This window comes from Neopsephotus bourkii, unplaced genomic scaffold (genome assembly GCF_033783945.1).
Source record: "Neopsephotus bourkii isolate Nb327-2 ecotype Australia unplaced genomic scaffold, CSIRO-AGI_Nbou_v1 NB_363, whole genome shotgun sequence".
NCBI classification, from domain to species: domain Eukaryota; kingdom Metazoa; phylum Chordata; class Aves; order Psittaciformes; family Psittacidae; genus Neopsephotus; species Neopsephotus bourkii.
The window spans coordinates 167,469-189,513 of record NW_026900869.1 but is presented as its reverse complement, the minus strand read 5'-3'; the positions used below and the strand labels follow the sequence as shown (position 1 = coordinate 189,513).

The window sequence follows — 22,045 nt, the reverse complement described above, 5'->3', positions numbered from 1 at the left end:
AGCCTGCATGCAGAACACCCAAGTTGACAGAGTGTGAGAGAGAAGGACTAATCCATACCAGATGAGCAACAGCAATAGCCCTACTGAGCCAGGCCAAACACAGAGCAGAAGACAGAACAATCCTTTTCTTCCCCCTCTCTCCCTGCTCCCTCTTCAAGTGGACACTTCAAAACACTAGGAAAATATTCCAGGGAGCATGCCCCTAACTTTAAACCGATATTGTTTGGGTTAAGTTGCCTACCATGCAATGTTCTTTCTTCACTTTCAAAATAAACCGTAGGAAGCATTAATGCAAATACTATATAAACACATTCATTCCTACATTTTAAAATCTGCCCCAGCGCTCAGGCTTTAGTTGCTGTTTAATTTGATGCGAGAACCAGATGTATCTTGAAATTACAGATCTTCACAACCTTCTTACATGTAAACAGGAGGAAATCTGATCCGTATCTGAGACAGCCTCCAGAAAGCAGGCTATCGAACCCAGCTCTTTTGGATGTGCTTTTGGATATGCTTATCATCACTTTTATTTCATTCTAATCTTGAATTATTAAACTGAAGAAAGGAAGTGCACAGGAGTCACATTTTTTTGGACAAAGCTCAGTAACAGCTTTCAGATTGTTTTTTCTGATAGTAGGTAATTAGTTGGAACCTGTTAAATATTTTTTTTTTTATATCAGAAAATGAGAATTATAAAGTTAACCCATGTGTTCAGTAAAAGACGGCAAAAAGAGCAACCTGAAATTTAAAACAAGGGATGTGTTCTTAAATAATATTAAGCAAGTTTTGAATAAATAAAAAAGCACAAAATGAATACATTTATTGACAGATATAATTATAATTATTCTAATATCAAGTTAATCTTTCAACTGTCTCTCTAAAGAACATTGTTCAACCTAAGGTAATTTTGAATTCATTGAAAACAGATCTTCTGTCTTTGTCAAAACACTCTGGTTTTTAAAAATTTAATTTTTTATCTAATATCTTCAAACCTGGACTATTTTTTGCAGCCCCAAAGTGTCACATTTTTAGTATAAGACTTTACGACAAAAAATTCACAAATGCAGCGGAAAAGGATCAACAGAAATTTTTTGAGAAAGTAATTTTTTAATTACTTGAAACAAAATCCACCACGTTCCCACAATATGTTATAAATTAGGTGCTTAGCTGGGGATTTGAAAATTCATTTCTTTGCTTGCAGATTGAGGTGTAGTTTCAAAGCAAGTTTTCCTTGTTCCTCCCCACAGGCACAATGGATGAGCTCTAACATCCGTCCTGGGTGCTGATGCCTTGGCCTTTGGCCACTTGGGGCTCCCCAGAACCTCAGAGGAGCATCTCAGTGTCTCACCTGGACCCTGCTGTGGATATGAATGAGATGCTAAGTAACAACGTGGACCTCCACGAGGTCTTGCCTTTTCTGAACACCACCCTGTGTAAAGAGAATTCAGGTCTCTGCATCCTAACCCACAATGTAGAGAGAGTTGTGAAGGATGCACCATCCCATTATTTTGCTACATTGAGAACTGAATAAAATCCTGACCTGCTTTGAAGAAAATGAGTCCCCAGTTTCTGTAGTAGCTCAGGATTTCACCTCCCCTTTGGGCAAAAACCCAGCCTCCAGATGAGGCACTTATCTCTTCATCCCTCATAGGTTTTTACTTCTAGGAGGCTGAATCTATTCTGATTACTCTTGGCTATGCCAAAAGTAATGTGTTCTCACAGTCACCAAAAAAAGCTAAACAAAGCCTGTTGGGTCACATATCCACTTTTATAAGAAGTGTCTGAATATATATTTACACAATACTACACCCGATGACAGCTCCAGAGCTATTACACTCTAACAAGCAAACACTTCACATTAGAGCTCAGCTTCATTGTATGTTCGCCGCAACAGGCACAGTAATGACCAAAAATCCGCTTTCCCTTTCACTTTCCTTTTGTACTTATGGCCAAAAAGGAGTATGCAAATTCCCTAAAGGAAGATCAAAAATGGAAGGAAAACATTATCCATGTGTAACAATGACTGGGAGATGGTGTCAGCGTGCTGTCTCCCCCCTGCTCCCCATCATTTGGGGATACAAATCAATCTCTTCTGTGCTTGTAGTATCAATGCTCATGGCAGAGCAGTCATGAGCTATTCTTGCTGTCTCAGTGCTGGCATCTCATGACTTTGCAGAGCAACATTATGTCATCTCTCCTTTTCCTTGGAACTCTCTTCCCTCCTTTGGACCCCCCTTTGGATGTGGGTTTTCATGCCTGACTGTGGGAATGGCAGCTACAGGAATGTACCTGCTGAACCTGCTTAAAGGCCCATCGAAGTCATGTCTATTGAACAGCAGAGGTTAACAACCTCTGTCCAAAACAAGTGGCCTCTTTGGGTGACTTGGTCATCCAATTGTCTGTCATCCAGGGTCTGGAGGTAAGAGCAACAGCTAGCGTGGGGAGACTAAACAGAACAATTGGAGAAGATGAGACTGGTCCCTGCATGAAGGAAAACAGTACATGTTCACTGATATCAATTTTATACCCACAAAGGAACATTTTGATTTATTCATTTCCCCATAACCATGATGCAATAGGAGCCATGCTGTTAATGCTGAAGAACTGCTTCAAAAAATGCTGGGTTAAAAAGTATAGGTATGCAGACTAATATAACTTCCCTGTATAAACGTTGCCCCAGGGAAAGTGCCTTGGTCTGGGAGAAAGAGGAGACGGTCCTGTATGTATGCTCCTTACAGGACTGGTCTACATGGAGGAAAACCTGTAAAATCTGTGGTTCCTGGTCGAGTGAATAATGTCGCACAAGTAACAATGGCCAGAAGGCTGAAATCTCCAGGCAGGCATCATCACTGAAATTTTTCCACTTGTTAATGAAGAAAACTTTTTTCTGTATCTTCTCTTTCTCACCTCGTTTCCTCAAATGCAAGTGTTCTCTTTTTCCTGAAAGCCCTGAAGACACCACTGTGATTACAGTTGTGCTTCAATATATGATTCACCAATACAGGAGGCATACTTACGACCAGATCTTTCATTATAGATTTTAATGTACAAAGGTTTAATCTCCAAGTTTTGAGATTATTTGAGTATATAAATCACTCACACAAATGAGAGCAGATTTGTACCTCAAAACCAAAGCACTAAAACCCTAGCCAGCTAAATATTACATATGTGTATACATACCTTGGGTCCCACTTCTCTTACCATTGTTTATTGTGCTATCCTACTTTTATGTAAAGAAGGAAAAAGTTCACTGGCAGTTGGTCTCCCCTATGAACAAAACCCCTATTCTACATTTTTAAAGCCTGCAGCTGAATAAACGAGAGAACCTGGCCTTTCTTTACAGGCAGGGGCTGTCAATATTATATGATGTTGGAGAAACACAGGGAGAAGTGAGGCAAGGAATGAAACACCAAGATTTTCTGTTTCAAATACCAAATGTCTGAAGCCAGTGTTAGGCTGTGCCAACACACTGAGGAATGAGTGAAATGTGAAACATGATCTCCCTAAGACGCTGGAAGACATAGAGGCTGGATTCTCAGAGTGTTGCTATTAAAAGCCCATTTGAAATGCTGTGTTCTCCTTTGGGAGGAGAACAAGCAAAAAGAGTTTGCTGGTAAAGATTACATTTAATTCCATGTTTAGGATGCCTGGGCAGAATATCAGAAGAAACAATATATTCTTGGTGTTTCTGCCTTGTTGGGCTTGCTGCAAGATTCTGTTGTTGTTATTGGTTCTTGGGGCAGGGGGTTGCCTTTCTCCCTTGGGTGCATGAATGGCTGAAACGTCATTAGTTGCAATAATTAATCTTTGCTTCTGTGCAGTTTCGAGAAGCAGTGGCTTTATTGAATAGCCTTCTATTTAAATGTAAGCCAGATGCCGTTCTCGTAGCCATCACAAACACAAACTATTAGTTTTAGTTCAGGTCACGGCCAGTTTAGTTATTTGAACTTCTCTAAATGGTTGTGCCTCCCAGCCCTATTGCTCAGCGAGGCTGAGGCACTGAGTCTAAATAAGGCAGAAGATGATTGTTTTTTAAACCAAACTTTAAAACCTGCAGAGAGCCACATTAGTAAGACCAAGCAAAAGAGATGAATTTTTCAACTAAGTTGTACCAAGATACTAACCTTGTTTTTTGTCATCTCATGTTTTCTCTCAGCACCAGTATTTGCAGTACATTTGCACAGGTGGAGCTTGTCTTTTTGTTACACATATTCCCTCTGAAGACAGAACAACGTTTTTTTGGTGAGCTGGCTTACCCTACGTGAGCAAAGCCCACTCAGCTGAGGACCATACAGATACTTTACTGCATTTACACTCACATATTACATAGACACTCCTTAGAACCCTTCTTATGGCTCCATATCTGACATGCACATACCTGATGCTAGTCAATAAAAACAGTTCACTTGGTCAATGGCGTGCTCCAGCAGCTCTGGATCAAGCTTGGTTGGTGGGGTGAAGACACACAGGCTCTGCCATCCTCTGAGACCTTCAGTGAGAGGCAAACTTGGTCTGCAAAGAGCATCAGCTCCAGCCAGATCCAGCCAAGTTGTGGGTGATATCTGCAGGACAATTGCAGTGCAGTTGAGATGTGCTCTGTGACGGTGGTATCCACAAAAAGGTCAGGGTCTGCTGGGCATCAGGCTAGTGCAGCAACTCAGATTTCATGAAGCAGAGGCCTTGTGTCACTCTATCCACAAGCTTTTCTTCATGTGTCTGGATATTGTCATCTAAGGAATGACATAAAGGAACTCCTTCCTTGCATTTTGCCAATACAGGCTTGCAGTGAAGCAGCATGCACAGAGGATCTGGCTCTGGAATCGGCAGAGCTCTAAGCATATACAATATTTTCCAATTTCCTGGTGGGTTCCATGTACTGCAAAGAGAGTTTAACTTTTTAACTAGATCATTAAAAGTGTTGGCAAGATGGTGTTGGTCATGTCACTGAGCTGGTTGCTGCATCACTGTAATTGCTATTAATCAATAGCATCTTGGAGCTGTTTTGCTCAGCTAACAGGTTCCAAATGACTTGATGCTTAAGTGAAAACAAAGAGACTTTTTTTTTCTGTGCATCTTCTTTTCACTCTTTGTACTGCATATTAAAAATCTACTTTCTGGATCCTGCTATCAGATAATCTGGGTATAATTAATGCCTGAGAACATTTGTTTCCTGCCTTACTTTTACAAGAAGGAAGTGCGATATTCAGATTTTCTTTCATTAAAATAAAAAAAGAAAATATATTAGGTTTTAAAGTCAATAATTGCTGGAGTAGTAGCTACATGGATGTCTAATTCTGCGAAGAATGAGAAGAAAAGGAAGCCCAGGGACTTTATCCCCAAAGCAGATCAAAATCCAAGTGTTCAAACAGTAACTTAATTGCTGTAACCCATTATTGAGATGAAGTGATTTCATCCTTGCTGTCCTGTGAAACAAGACTCCCAGATACTGCATGGGGAAGAACAGATGGAGGGGTGTCAAGAGTGATAAAAAGCTCCCAAGTAACAAATAGGTTAACAGAAAAGAATGGCGCCATGCATATCATAAAAACCCTGCTAGGCTTCTCATGTTCAGATAAATCTTAATTTTGTAATAGGATAACATCGGAGCCCCCTGCTTTGGGTTTCACAAGTGATTAGATCACTGATGTATGGGGCAGCGAATGCGACAAGGGGTGATGGAACATCACTGGAAGGCCTTAAATGACCTCTGCTACCATCTTTTTGATATAATGAGAGAAGCCTAGCTAGATTGTGCAGGATTGCTTTTATTTTACTGTTAATTTAGTGGTGGCCTTGTTCCAAGATGAGTTTAACTGAAAACAATTGCTGAAGCCTGTGCAAGAAGACCTGATGGAAGGCCTGGAGGGATGAACAACCCATCAGGATTCTGGAGCATCAGCTCTTGTTGTTTGATGTTTCCCCAGAATGATGCTGTCCACCTCTAGGCATGGCAGGGTGAGGGAAGGACTTTGTCAGACCCAGCCCGGGAGAGATGTCAAAAGTTAAAAGACCAGTCAGTGTGGATTTCCGCATCATTCCTGAGCAGGAAAAACATCATCTTCCTGCTTCTATCGGAGGGGAGTATCATGCTGATTTCAGCATTTGCAGTACCTTTCATTTGTTTCACATCCCACTTTCATCCCATTGCAAGAGCGACGCCTTTTCTCAAATGAAAAAGCCTCTCAAGATGGTAATATATAGACAAGTGAGGCCTCCCTTTAACAAGTGACAAAAACATTGAGCTTCATTTTGGGCAAGGCACCCACCTATTCATCTTTCTTCATGCTGTTCCTTTTAACACTGAAAATACCCCCAAGCTCTTGAAAACCTCAAGGTATATTGGCAACGCAGAGGTCAGTAACTTGATCTTAGCGCTAAAAAGACACTAACAGATCTTGAGGGTAAAGGAAAGCTCGTTAATGATTTTAGCAGATGAACCGGGGGTGGGGGGGAAGGGTCAGCTGGTAAATCCCATACTACCCTACAAAAGATAACCTTTGACTTCTCCTAACTCTCTGAACTGCACTGCCAGCAAACCCCTGCATCCTTGTGGGACCAATAAATCCTTGGGTGTTCATATCAGAGATCCTATATCCCGGCTGTAAAACATGAGAATCCCAAAACAGCCCAGTAGTTAAAAGTCATTGCTGATAAACCCGCCGGGCTTCGTTTTCCAGCAGGCTGGGATGTGACACTGAACTCCTTTTATTCAGAGAGGAAAAAATCCATTTATGAACTGGAATTGCAAAATAACCAAAACAACACATCTGTAGGCCAAGAGCTGCCCTCAGATATGTGCCGGCAGCTTGTGAAGTCAATGAGCATCGGGAGTGTTTATCTGAGGGCAGGGTTTGGCAGTGAGCCCCCTCTCTCCATTTATTCAGGCACGGAGCACACTTCTGAAGGCAACTGGCCCCATCCATGCCTGAGCGTCCCTCAGAAAATGAATTCTATTTAAAAGAAAATAAAGACTTGAAGCAAGTGGTGTTTGGGTTAGGAAAATCTAAAGATACTGCTATTTTTACTTTGAGGAGCAGGCAGCATCCGTAGGGAGCATGGGATGTTGCTGTTTGGAAATCTGTGTTTAAAATGTGTTTCCCTTCCCAGAATGAAGCTGTGATGTGATGAAACTGTTCCGACCAGGGAATGCTTTAACGCCAATAGCACAATCTTTCTTTCACAGGATGGTGAAAGTCCTTCTTCAGCCTCTGGATGGCTTTTGCCAGGAGCTGAAAAGCCAGTCTGAGACAGGGACCTTCCTCTTAGTCTTGGTTGCTCTCATCCCAGTCTGCCTATGACTTCGAGGGGTGAATTGCTCTGCCTTAGCTGACCTCTCTTTAAAACAAACCTCAATCCCTTCTCTTTCTGAACTGCAAACATCCATTCTCTGGGGTTTGGTGGACAATATGCAAAATAATGCAAGGGCATTTCCACATTCATGTTTGTGGTGAATGTTTGGTTCATGACCGCTGACCAGATGTGCCCAGAGGAGCAGGGAATGTGGACTCAAGCCCTAACTGGTTTCTAGATGGAGCGCAACAAGACTGATGTGGGGAGCTTTGATAGCAGGCGGTTAGACTTAGCAGTCAGAAGGTCTCTTCAGCCTTGTGTCCTCTACTTGCATTTGGGGTTTTGCACTCATTTGGTTGGATTGAAAACACACACACACAAACCCAGTTATGTGCATGGAAAAGAGAGTGTGTGATGTGGTCTTGCAGGTAATATTGCATGATTATGAGGTAATATTTATCTCCTGCCTTATATAAATATGTGAATATAACAGTGAAATAATTACTGCTGTGGAGAACATTCCTATTCACTAGGTCGATCTTTTCTTTCACCTTTACTAATGTATATACTTACTCCAGTCAACTGACTTTCTTTTTTTTTTAACCAAATAGAAATTTTAGAGTACAAAAAAAAGTTTGACAAAGGAAAATAAGAGGTAATAACTGGTAATTTCAAATGTCTTAGTTGGTTTCTATCAGTCTTTTCATACAGCTACTTCTGGCCTGGAAGATCGCCTCAGTTTCACCAAATTAGCCTTACCAGATCACCAGTGGTACTGCTTGTGGAACAGGGAAAATAAAAATTTTATTCAGCATTACACTATTCACTAATGATGGTAATGAAGAATCATGCTTTATATCATATAAACATACCAGATTCTTGTCCATCTAATATTTTCCAATTATTTTTCTTTCCATTTTCCTGATGATCATCAATGTATGAACTAAAATTAAATGAAGACATTGAAGGAGAGAATAAGTATGAAGTTCAAGGGTCATGAGTATTTGCTCTTGGACTGAACCTGAAAGGAAATCTTCCATAAAGAAGCTTTTCCTCAAAGGCCAATAGGAAGATAACAGGAGCATTAAGATGGAAGATAGGATACCTATAAAAGTTATGTTTCAAAAGAAGGATGTGGGAAGAAGGGGAAGTAGGGAAGGAAATGGTATTTTAAACAGTATTAAAGTAAGAAGCAAGTTTCCTAATTCTGAAAATCTTAATTAGTCCCCTTTTAAAAGCTAAGCAAACTAGATTAATCCCAAAATATTGCATTAAATTTGCCACACTTTTTGCCCTACTATTTGTGTGGGTAGGAGTTTCACAAAAGACCTCAGTAATAATAATCATAAAACAAGGACAGCAGCCTTACTCAGTGAACAACCCATCAGTAATAAACTGGAGTGTGTAGCTTAGAGCAACACTCCAATAACAAATTAGTTAGTGTGCATGGCCCAGCGCCGAAGGACAACCCAACAATAACAAACCAGTGTGTGCAACCCAAAGCACTCAAGAGCAACCCAACAATAACAAACCAGTTTGCATGCCTGATGGGAGAAAAGAAATTCAGCAAGGAAACAGATTTCAGTCTGAATTTTCCAAGGGGTTATTATTATTAACAACAGAGACTTCAGCCATTAATGTTTAAATTAAGAATAATACCTTCTGGAGCACAATCCTGCTCCCATTGGCTTTAATGGGACTAGGAATGGACCCAAAGTACCCTTAAGGGGTTTAGGCAGTGAGGAGAGCAAAATTTCACCTGTAACTAATGAGCCCACCATGGCAAATGGAATTTTTGTTCATCTCCGCTGGATAATGTGAGCTGGTCTTTGTGGGGAGATGGAAACTGTTTAAGTCCTGGCATCACGACTGTGCTTGTGGTAACCTGCTCTCAGATGCTACTGAGTTGGACTAGGGTTAGATCATCTAAAGCAAGGATGCCTTTTCACCTCACTGTTTTTCTACCATGATGAAATTCCCAGACGGGTCCTCAGATGGGATAAAAGAAGGCTACATCCTCTACTCAGACAACATAAATCATGCCTTATTGCACGAACCCCCTTCCAGCATTCCTTCGCAAACACACACACACCCCATTATATACATTATGGTGTAAATATATTATGGTTACTTTTTCAAGTCCAAATCCATCATCTGGGCCTCCTTGTGCAGAAACCTTCTGCGTCAAAGCTAGCTCCCCCACACTCCACTGAGCAGTATCTGCTTCCTGAGGTCCTGAGCACAGCCCCAAAAGCTCAGACCCAGCCAGACTCTTCGAACATCACAGCTTGAGCTCATCTCTGACACAGTTTATACCTCCCAGATGCAAGCTTATGGAAACTGCAGACATTTATCAGAACTGTTCTTTAGCAGAAGGCATGGTTACTTGGAGACAGGGTGAAATCCAGCCTGAAATATGTTCTTTAATAAGTGAAGATATTATTTATTCCCTTGCTGCCTTTCTTTTTTTTTTTTTTTGGTGAGAATAAGACCAGCTCCATCCTTTTCCCTAGAAGCATGTCTCAAAAATAGCCCCTGTTGTCAGTCTGGGGTCCATGGGTAACAGGCTGGACAGAGTCACTTAGAGAAACAGGAGCAGATCCAGCATCCCGTGACTGTGCTCCATCAAACACAGCTATTCTGTCTTGATATCTTCTATCCAAGGGAGCTGGGAAAGCACCTTCATAAAGAAGATGTTCTGCTGATGAGAAAGACAGGAAGAGATATTAGTAAGGCAAGGCAAATGCTATAGAGATCATCTGAGAGCTTTCTTTTTCCCCTTGAAAGACATAATCCCTAATGTTATAAACTGTGGTTTGGCTCCCACGTCAATTTTGCCCACCGATTACTGCAGAGTGAGTCTTGATTCGGACCAGTTTAACTGGAACCAGAATGCAGCTGAAGGTGCTTGGAAATTACTTTCAATCATCAGCACTCCAGAGACCTGGCTGGGAATGTAGCAAATAGATCAAGGAAATTAAAAGGAACATTGGGGTCGCTACTAGAGGTCAGGAGAGAAAAAGAAGAGTTGACCCTGATTAATCAGAAACACGATGCTGTTGAGAAGAGAAAATATTTTGGGGGTTAGACTGCTGGCAAACAACAGCAAAATACCAACAAATGCCATTGGCTGGATTTTTCCCTTCCAACCAAACCAGAGGAAATTCCTGAACTGACAATGAACACGAACAATGAGTGAGTCAGTACCCTCAATGCCAGAAATTCTCTGGATTTCCTAGCCAGACTGATGTCTTTGGAAGGTCATAGTGATACAGAGATGCATTTCTGTAAAACTTGGGGGTTGAAGATAAGCCAAGCCAAGGCACAGATAATGAACACAGAAATATTCCAACTACTCGTAAAACCTCACATCTTTGGTGAGAGGAAAGACACATTTTCTCCTTCATTCTTTCCTAAATTGATTGCTCATGTATAGCAATTATCTTGCTATTAGTTTTATATAAAATGTGCTCAGATGCTGTCTCTGGTGGTGAAACTGTAAACCACCTAAAAAGAGAAGTGGGAGGATAATGTAAAGAAATCCTGACTATAAATGCTTTTAACCTATCTACTCTGATTCCAAGATTTTTTTGTTTTGTAAAATGGGGTCCTGGCAACCCTTGACACCAAAAATGTTCTTTTTTGTCAAGAATACCTTTGCCCTGCTGTGCTATGTCCTGGGATCATTCATGCTTACCTCTAATAATCACCAACATGATTGTAGATAGAGTGGCAGAGCATAGAGCTAGTCTCAAAAGCAAACCAAGTACAATCACGTATAAAAATAAGTCTAATCTGTGCAATTGGCATAAGGTCACAAAATTCAGCCTGCTAGTTGCTTCTGTTGAGTTTGGGCAGACCAGTTTACCTTCTGGACTTGAGGATGGCAGATATGTGTTGACATACTGTCACCAGCTCACTGAGTGCTCTGTAGGTGATGTAAGCCCAGGAAATGAGGCAGAAGCAGGCAGCCAGAGGAGAATGTGATCTTTAAATCCTAATGGGAGTCTGTCCTCAGGGCAAAACATTACTTTTTTATCATATGTTACTCATCTGTTTACTTGCTATTAATTTAAATAGAAAACTTTTAATGCTACCCATGGGACATGTTTTTCCCCCTGATAGCTGTAAAGTCCCTAAAATCCCAGTTCCCAGTTCTGATCTCACACTGTTAATACCATTAACACACACGATAGGTAAAGGCTTTGGAGATATCCAGACACAAAAAAATATATACACAATGTGACATTATTGCTACAAATCTCACTACTTTCATCAAGTATCAATGGAGAAGTGACCTCCTTGCGATGCAAACACAGCCAGAAACCACAGTCTCAAGGCCCTCTTTCAAACTGAAATTTCCTAATCTCACACTACTGTACCAAACACACAAATATGCAACAATGGATGGAAAGAAAATGAAGCTTCTCTGTATGACCATTGGATTAGAAAGGAATGGTTGGAAAACCTAAATTATAGTAGAAGAACATTCCAGCTTAGGGAGTTGATGACTCTGGAGCTCAGCTTTGCTCCTGTGGTTTACAGTACCACCAGACTGGATAACCTTGCACTGAAACAGCTTCATCCGCATTATCTGCCTGTTATTTTCCTCCACCATAATCAGAGCAGCTACTGTTGTTGTTAGATAAAGATGAAAAGTTAACCTGGGAAAAACAAGGTAGTTTTATTTTTATTGTTTGTTTATATCTAAAATTTCAAAGGGTACAGTGGGAGCAGAAGATATCCTCTGGAACATGCTGTCAGGAACTGAGAGTTGATACAGATGTATTGATTTAATCAGCCTGTATGACACCATTTATTTATGCAAAACATCTGTGACAAAAATGTGGTACTTTGAAGGCACAGTGATATGCGCCTGGTCTCGTCTTGCACATGAAAATGTGTGATAAGAGCATCCACATAGCTTGGAATGGTCGATTTCAGGGTGTATTTGCTTTACGTACCACCTAATTCATGTTATGCAGGGTAGCTCAATGCCCAGAGAGACTATAAAAGCTTTTTCAAAGACTGCAGTAAATTTTAGATATTAATTTGAAATTGCAATCCAGCACACCAGATTGCAATGGGCAAAGAAGTGGGGAAGCACAAATGTTAACAGAAAATGAAAAAAAAACAAAGAATGTATTTTTTTTTTCTGGTATCCATTAGATACAAATTAAAGAGTTTTTTAATCCATGGGAAGGCAAAGCTTGTCTGCAAATTTAAGAGATTGCATGATTGAAAAGAATATGGATTTGTCATCTCTTAAACACAGCATGAGAAAATATTTGGAGTTCATATGTTCACTAGCAAAAGTTTACATGATAAATCAGTAGCTTGAGTGCTTCCAGAATACTAGTACATATGAATGTGTTGAAACTATTGTTTCTGTTGTCTTTTTAATGCTACTGGGAAGCTTTTTGTGGTAAAGCAATAGCTATTGCCAGCTACATTATTACAGTCTCAGTCGAACATCTGCAATTACTATGGAGTAAACGGTTCGCATCCCATATAAATATAAAAAAAATGAGGAACAGATTTCACTATTATTCTCTCTCTCTGCGAATTCTGTGACATTTTTTATTGTTTAATCGTGCCTGGGCAGTTTAAAGGTCTGGGAGAAAAAGAAGCCAAAGTGCTCATACTAGTGATGGCTAAACATCAAAAAAAAAAAAAAAAAAAAGAAAAAAAAAAAAAGAAGAATTTGGTGGTTCAGAAAAATGTCAGAAGGGTTCAGACGATTATCAGAAATCCATGGAAACTCTCTCTAGAAATCAGATTTTATTGGATTCCCCTTCTCTATCTTGTTCAGGTGCTGATTCTACCTTTCCATGTACTTCACAGCCTGGCACTCTTGTGTTTCAATGTCCCATGACTGTGCCACTACAGCCACCCACTCTTAACAGCATCATCCATCACCCCACTTCTTACATTTTCGTTCTCACACCCTGTTCCTCAGAGCTGGGAGGACATCCTACCATAAATACCCGTCCAGCTAACTTATTTCCTTGCTTCAAAGCTCTCCTTTAACATTTTGTTTCTGCCACAGTGCCTAGAAAGAACAATAAAATCCATAAAAAAATTGGGCTTCCTGGAGGGAGGAAATAATTTTGCCAATATTTCTGACTAATACTGACTTGCCTCTTAGTCTGTGCAGGCTGTCTTAGAAGGAAGGCCTTCAGTGAGGTTGCTCAGACAGCAAAGGGCATTAAGTACACTAAAAATTAATCTTTCACTGTATTTTAAGTGTCTTTAGGATTGGCTCTGTTGCAGAAGGTGGACCTTGTGGTGAAGACCTGATCCTGACGGGGTTGGCTTGGGCCATCCAGTGAGAGACGTGGTGCTTGCACTCACTTCTTCTGGCACAGTGTGGCTTTGAGGCAAGGCTTAATTTGTGGGAAAGCCCGAGCCAAGGGTGGATTCCAGCCTTTAAAAACATATAGGAAAAACCTGCTTTTATGGTAGTGCCAGTTTGTGTGTTTCTTCGGCATTGCCATCACAACCCTGGATAGACATTAGACAGCAAGCCCTCGATGTGACGCAGTAAACCCTGATTCCATACTGGATATTTCTAATGCCAGAAACTACTCCAGAAGTAGCCAGTGCAGGCCTTAAAAGGCACAGGATTTCCCAAATGGTTTCACATCTTCAAAGCACTATGTAAACAGGAGCTAATTAAACTTTAATGAATTTCTTGACAGGTAAAAGGTTTTCATTTTGCTTTTAGCTAATGCTCATTCATCGCCAATGGAAATCACCTAAGACCCCAACCAAAACACTCTCAGGGTAAACAGAGTCTGCTTTTCTGCTTATATTTAGCTAAAAGCCGAGTGAACACATTTTTTGCAAACATATTTACTTATCCTTTTTTAAAAAAAATAAAATTCCTTTTTCTTTCACTGCACAAAGATGAATAAATAGCAAGCTGGAATGAAATGACAGAATATATGTAAAACAGAGGGGAAAGGTTAAACACCAAAGTGAAACCGGGCACTAAAACAAAAGTCCATTCTCAGGGTGTAAACAAAGTGTCCGATCCTTTCATCAAAAGTGTTTACAGCTTATTTTTGTAACATGAGTCTAAGTGGATAATGCAGCACACAGCATGGGTCGATGCATAAATACGTTCCTGTTTGTGATTTTAAAAATCATAACATTCTTTGAAATATGAAAATCCTGAGTCTTGATACAATCCATATTATTGAATTGATGCCAGCTACCTATATGTATTTGATTAGCTTGCAGCAATCTAAGGATGTGATAAAGACCTGTCTTAAGAGCACTGTAAGGTGATAATGAAATGACACAAACTGTGCAGTGATTCAAAAAGGTGCTGAGTGTTTCCTCCTTCCATGCTCAAGCTTCAGTGGAAATGCTCAGTCTTCAGGTTCTTTGGAAAATTAAGCTATTTAAGAGCAAGGAGGAGATGATTTTCAGAAGCAAACAGTGACTTAGAAAATTAAGGATCTTGAAATAAGATCTTGATCATGCTGACATTAGCAAGGAAAAGTCCTGATGCCTGGAGGAGCTCCAAAGCTTCATCTGCCCATCTGCTTTTTCTATCCAGCATTTCAGTGCTGAGAACCTTCTATCAGTTGTTTACAGCCAAAATCAAATAGTAGTACAACAGGTTTGCTGATGACCTCTTCTTCAACCTGCTGCACAGTTTCTGTTGGAATAGAAACCCCCAAGGACACCTCAATTACATGGTCTTATGCCCTGCAAGAAACACAGCACACTATGGCCTGTGCTGTAGTGTAGAAGTACTTGCTCTCAGATTCCTGCAATGGAAGTGGTTTTGTGGCAGAAACACGGGCACAAATGCCAGGTAGAAAGTCCATGTTACATTGCCTCCTGCCAGCTTGAAACAGCTTCCAGTAGGAGAGTAAGGCCACATGGTCAAGTGGATATATCCCAGTACGTATAGATTCCACCTGTGGTTTATGTGTACCACAAAGACAACATGGGAATTGGTGCCTACATTTGAGCACCTTGCTAGGAATTCTGGTCAGCAACCACTTCAAGAAAACCAGACCTGCACCAGCTTGCCCTGTATCACCTTATGTTTGTGCTGAGAATGTAAATGATGCTTCTTCCGTCTTTTATTGCACTTGTGTTCTCCCAAGTACAGCGCATCGGTGCTGTGTTCTGGCAGGAATTCCTGAGAAGTATTCTGAAATCCTTCAAGTATTCTGAAAGCCTTAAGCTCTCAGAAACCCACTTTCGTCTGTGGCTGAGAGCTTTCTGGATACACTCTCTGCATTTTTAATAACAAGGCCATTGGCAGAGCCTTCTAAAATTGTTGGTCTCCTGCACTAGAAAACAAAGAAAGCCAAACCCTTTCCACTGATTTTGCTGTCAATTGTTCTTCCTTCACTTTGCCACAGGAAGCATTAGAAGCCAATGTCTTTAACAACTGGGATCCAAGCAGCTTTCTCACATCTCCTCAATGTTTTGTTCAGACCAATTTATACAGAAAGTTTTACAAATTCTGATTAAGTTTACCATTAGGAACAGTTCCTGGGTTTTATTCAACATTTTCCATTTTTTAATTTAATCTGATGTCTCCTAAATTTCTTGTTATACCAATCAGAAAATGTCTTTCTTTTCCTAGTGGTTTACAGCCCTCATATACATGCAGACAGTTATCATAACCTCTCTTAGTCACAATTTGGCCAACTTACACATATTTAGACCTTCTAATCTTTTCTTATAAGCCAGTCCCCTTTGGCTCTCCATCATTTTTATTAGTTGTTGGTTGAGTTTTTTTTTTGTTTTCTTTCTCCGTTTCCCCTTCTCTGAGCTGTCTCTGTATTGTTGATATCTTGCTGACATTTTCTGAATTGATTAGCGTTCAAGAAACTACACTATTTACACACTTTGGAATACTGTTATCTCTCAGGCTGATTAAGCTTCATCTGTCTCTTTATGAAACCCCCATAGTGACAAGTTTTTCATTGCCATTTCATTCAGCCAGCAGAGATCAAATGTGCTGCCCACTTGGTGGTCACATACAGGTACCCCTACATGCATGTAGGTTCTTTCTGGTAGACATGACTTAGCCTGAGTTACTGAGGAATTCATTCAGCTCCAGTGTCATTCACAAGTGTTCCTTATCTATCTGCATTGCTGTATTTTCCAGTTTATTAATGAAGAAATTAATTATTTTCCTCTCCAGCCATAACATCATTCATGTCCTCAAACCTGACATGTTGAAATTTATCTTGGTTTCTAGTATTTCAGCCAATGCAGAGACCACAGGCAAGTACTTACATCCAGGCAAGGCTGAGTCAATCTTTCAATCAAGATTTTACGAGACTATCAAATGTTTCACTAAAATATAGTTTTATTTGCCCAGAACCCAACATAACTATTTTAAAATTCCTGGCCAGGCAATTGGAAGTTGGAGTAGCTGGTCACAAGAGTGTCAATACCTCTTATGGAGGTCTTCTGCTAGTTTAGAGCCAAAAGTAATGCTTTTAAGCTAGCTTTCCTCCCTGCTAAAACACTCTGAGCTCCAACTGCTGTGTTAGCACACCAAAGTTTAGTCATAGAGGAAAATCTGAGCATATCTCCTTGACAGGGCAGATGCACCATTGCTCCCTTGATACACAGATGTAAAGCCAAAGTGAGCCTAGACACCACACTAACCTTGTTTGTCTCCTGCTGTGTATTATCTAAGTCAGCTTGTCTCTTGGTTGCTCTGCTACAGGAACCTGACTTCAAGACACCGAAGGAGTTGATGTCCACCTGTGTGGATATACCCCTAAAGCACCTGTGGGTTGCTTGGGGTCATCTTAGCCCAGTACAAAGGAAAATAGGAACTGGAAAAAGAGAACTCCAAGACCTGAAGCTACTACACACCAACTTGTCATCACCTGACTTAATAGTTAACAGTATTGTTGGATTTAAGAGAGAACATAAGGAATGCATTTGTCTGGAATTACTTATCACTTCGAAGCTGAGGCTCACAAGATATGAACAACTTTAACAGGTCTGACTGGAAGTCGATGCCAAATAACCTCCTATCTGCAACAGTAGCAAGAGCCCAGGAAAGAGTACAAATGTAGGTCAGCTCTACAGTGATGCTTCCCTAAAATGCTTGCCCAACCTACAGTGGTTTCTGGCTCTGCCGCTTTCTGAACCAGACATGGAGCCTTTCTGTTTAATACAAAACCCAGATGGATTTTAAAAACCTCCAATGAGTTTTTCTTTCATGAATGTATCCAGTAAACTTTTAGCACTCCCTGTATCCTGTGGCAAGGAATTCCACAAGATGACTAAGCATGGTGTCGAGAAGGATTGCTCCTTTTTGGTTTAAACTGCCAGCTACCAGCTTCATTTCATGCTTCTGAGTTTTGTGTTAGAAGGAAAAAACAGTGAACAGCTGCTTGCTATTCTATCCTTGTCATTCATAATTCCTGAGAACTCCATCATATCCTCTCAGTCATCATCTTTTCTGGCTGAAGAAACCTAGTCTATTTAATCGTTCTCACACTGAAGCCTTAGTCTTTAATTATCCTTGGCGCCATGCTCCAAGACTCTTCCAGTTTGACTAGTTCCTTCAGGAGCTGGAAGATTTCAGGTATTTCAGGTGGAGATGCACAAAAGATTTATCAAATATCACTTTTTTTTTAAATATTGTCAATTTTTTTGTTGTAATTTCTAACATTTACTTTGCTTTATGAGAGATACAACTTGAATCTATTTCATAGTACAAAAACTTTTGTGCATTTCTGTTATAGCTTTAAATCTCCTCAACGATTAGAGTTAGTTTAGACTATAACAGAGTTAAAGTTTAGATTAGATGATTTCCAGGACCCTCCTCCCACATGTACATCCCTTGACATTTATCTACCCTGAATTTTACCTGATGTTTTATCACTCAACCATGTACTTGCAGATGGATTTTTGGCATCTCATCACAGCCAGCCTTCATCTTCAGCTCCTGAATAATTTGGTACTGCCAGCAGCATGTTCTCACCAGTCTGGCTCCATTCTCATATTATGACTTCTATTTTTCCTAGGATTGATATTAGATCCCAATCTATCTGTCAAGCGGAGTGACCCATACAGATCTATAGCATTGCTGACTGCTGAAATGCCTTGGAAAGGATCTTTCCCTGCTAGGATGAATGATGTGGGAAGAGCAGCAGAAAGAAATTTCCTCTTATTCCTGGAAATAAATGACAATTGTTCTTAAAGTCTGCAGACGTCTGGCTATTACATCATCTGAGCCTCTGGTGTTTCTAGCTAACAATCACTAACAAAGGAGATGCATTTCCTTCAAGGAATTTCACCAGTTACACATCTGATTTTAATTCTTGTTGGGTCAAAACAAGAATAGGAATAAGTGACATTTTCAGTTTATGTTTACTTTTTCCCAGACCACAAAACCTCCATTGACTATGAAACTTAAATTTACTGCATAACAAATGCCTACTTTCGTCATAAGTTAATAAAGTTGTTTCATAAATAACAGCACGAGAAGCTACAAATGCCAGCTTAAGGAAAAGAAAATACAAGCAGCATCCAGTTTTAATCTGATTCTTTATTAAATATTTATCACTGTATCTGAGAACTGAAGAAATTTTCTTCTCCCCAGTTGATCATTCTGAGATGTTGAAGGTGGCAGAGATGTCAAAAGGGATATCTTGTGCCTCCTGGGAGTCATAAATTCCATGTTGAGACTGCAATTTGGTTCTTTGCTCCTATTTCCCAATCCCTGAGACAGGGAGGATGTTTCTTTGCTCACTTACATGGGAGAAAGTGTTAATTTAGAAAGTGCAGTGGGAAACATAGAAACCCGGCTCAGCTGTAGCCTTATCCTGGCTTGGTAGCTATAAATAAAATGAGCCAGGAGGAAATCCTTGGCTCTGGGTGGCAGTCTGCAGCCCCATAGCATCTGAGCCACAGGGACAGTCCCTGAGATCCAGGCACTGCTCAGACTCATGTTTCCACTCACCCCACCCTGTGCATCAATCATGGTAGGTTTTCTTGATGGGCAGAAACCCTAGCTGAGCAAATATGCATGTTGGGCCAGGAAAGGGAATAAAATGCAATGTTGATTACTATCTAAATATTACCCCCTTTGAAGTGAGCAGGTCTGTGTTTGGGGAGGATTGAATACTCTTTTCTCACAGTTTGAGGCACATCATGAGTTATTTTGTGTTCTTGCTGCTGTGAACATTATTTCATTACAGCCTATTGCAAAGGGCTAAATAAGGTGAAGGGCAGGGGAAGGTGTTAGGATACAGACGCCCTATGGTCAACAGCTTGCTGTCCAGTTGAAACATGCCTATGCTAGAGCACAACACGGCCATGAGCTGTCTTCCAGTACAACTGTTTGATGTGGAGGGCAGGAAGGACAGGCTGCCTCACTGTCCCATTCTGCACTGCCCGTCTCCAGGCAGCACCACAGGGGTCATAGAATCGTAGAATCATAGAATCATAGACTAGGGTGGGATAACTGTTCAGGGAAAAATCTGTCTGCAGGCACCATGCTTTGTTGCTCCTTTATTGAGTTTGAGAAGCTGAGATCTGAGCTTTATTCCAGACTGAGAAGTCTTTATTCCTTTCTTTCCTCACTCTCCATCGAACAAAGAGTAAAGTAATAAAGGACCACACAACGAATCTGGTCAATGTTGTATTCAATCTCTGCTGCACAATGCACTGTGTCCTGTACTTAAGTGGTGAATTTTGGAGGTAAACCACCCTTTTTCTACCATTTACTCAAATCCTCTTCTTTTTCCCTAAGAATCTGTTAGAGGGTAAAGTCAGTGGGTGTCGGTGTCATTCAGGATCAGGCTGGACAAGCAGGGAACTTCTATGTCAGTGCTTTTCAGGGTTTTACCACATTTGGATGTAGTGTAGAATCAGGGATCTGGGATGAATTGTTCTTTCACATCTTCTTTTTGTGCCACTGAGATATAAATGAGAAAGCATCAGCTTGCAGTACCTTCACAGACGTGTTAAGTAATACACAATAGAGGTCCTTTCAGCAAACTGTCAGAAGGAAAAGACTTCACCGGGAGCAGGAAAGGATAGGTTGCCCCTCTCCTGAATTTGGTAGATTGGGTTTTACATCTGCTCCCCAACTTATTACAACCTCATTTATCTGCTTCATCCTCATTTCCTGTCCTTACTTTGCTGCAAACAGTGGCTGTGATAAGGCACACATAAGCATAAGGGTCTTCAGCCTCTCCAGGGGCACTGAAACTGCAATAATGCTAGTGCTGAGGAAAGTTTCTGAGAGTTTAAGGGTTCTGGCAGGGACTGTAACAGAAAGGAGAGAAGCTTTCAGCTCATGAAGGGACCATTTTCTTAACCACAGATAAATCACATATTTGGCATTTTCAGAGTTGCCACCCTTTAGAGGGAACAACATATGACTGGCTGTGTCATGATCAAGTGTAATGGAGAGCAAAAGGAAGATAATGGACATATCTATGGCTCTAAGCCTGCAGTAAGCATTTCCATGCCATGCTGAAGACTTGGGCTGCTATGCCCTCAGGAGAGCTAATGAAAGATATGTTTTTTATGACCTGAGATAATTTTTGTTTGAATATGAAAATCCAGAGATAAAAAGGTCTTTCTTTACAAATGTTGGAGCAGACAGGATGCAAACTCAGTCCCCAAGCAAAAAAAGATTTCTGTACTAGGGTGGGAGCTGAGTGAAAAGTCAGCGTTACTGGTTGTGTTATTGGGAATGTTCAACCACACCTTGCCCATGATGCTTCTGACTTCTTCTGCACTCTTTGCCACTGTGAGCTTGGGAATTATGCTTGCATAAACCAATAGAAAGGTCATAAATTAAGTAGAAACCTACTTTTCACCTATCCTGTACAAACTTCATCCTCAGCCATCTCTTCAAAAGACCTTCTGGGGTGGCCCACACAACTTGAATTGTTATAGGGCACAGATTCAGCAGTCAGGGAGAGGAGTGCTGCACTGCCAGCTCCCTGTGCACAAACAGTGATAAGACACTCCATGTTCTCCCAGCTGTCCAGGTTGGCAAAGGCCTGAAGCCTTCTGGGCTCATAAATGGTGCTATATCTATAGCATGTACAAAGAAGTGCACCCACTGATTCTGTTTTGGGGCATTTAAACAGAAGTCATGTTTTTAAAGCTTTTTGTCAGAAAAATGATCTAAAGGAGGTTCCTTATACCAATGAAACTAATGAAACTCCATAACAGGAGCCTTCCTCAATTATTCCTACATACTGGGACAACAAATGTGTCTTGCTGGGAGCCTTGTCACTTCTTTCCATGTAGAAATAAGGAAAAGGTTGAGAACTGAGGTTGTGAATCCCTGCTGTACCCCTCTAAAGTAATAATAGCAGCATCAGTAATAGCTCTTAAATCAGGAGGACTTACTGCAGCTTTATCCCATGGGGCTTGCATGACAGCATTTAGCGTTCACGGGAATGACATGTTCCCAGCAAGAACATTCTCATTTGCATTATGGCAGGACTTGGAGACCTAAGTTAGATTTTAAGTGTTCAGCAAACCTGATGTGACAACATAGTCCTTGTTTCCATAGTGTGTTTAGTTTAAGCTAACCCTTTTCAGAGCCTCCTCCCTGTTCCAAATAAGAAAAGGCATGTGCAACGCGACAGCGAGGAATAAAAGTCAAAAAGCACTTGAACCTTCATTGACTCCAGAATTCCTGTAAGCTCATAGATTTCTCTGCTTTCTAATAAAGGTAATGAGATTTCAGGTTACACCGTTAAATATCAGAATGTGGAATTAACTA

The 22,045-nt window shown here is 40.7% G+C and overlaps 1 long non-coding RNA gene across 2 annotated transcripts; it reads right to left on the bottom strand.

Annotated features, from left to right (window-relative positions):
- Nucleotides 1–8,877: 8,877 nt before the first annotated feature.
- On the bottom strand, nt 8,878–21,077 carry LOC133209779 (uncharacterized). Of its 2 annotated transcripts, none has more exons than XR_009724764.1 (2): nt 21,013–21,077; nt 8,878–9,991 (listed from the first exon to the last, which is right to left on the bottom strand). It is a non-coding gene; the product is annotated as an uncharacterized LOC133209779 (long non-coding RNA). The 2 variants fall into 2 exon arrangements; XR_009724763.1 differs by having other exon boundaries at nt 8,878–9,988.
- Between the last annotated feature and the right edge of the window lie 968 nt (nt 21,078–22,045).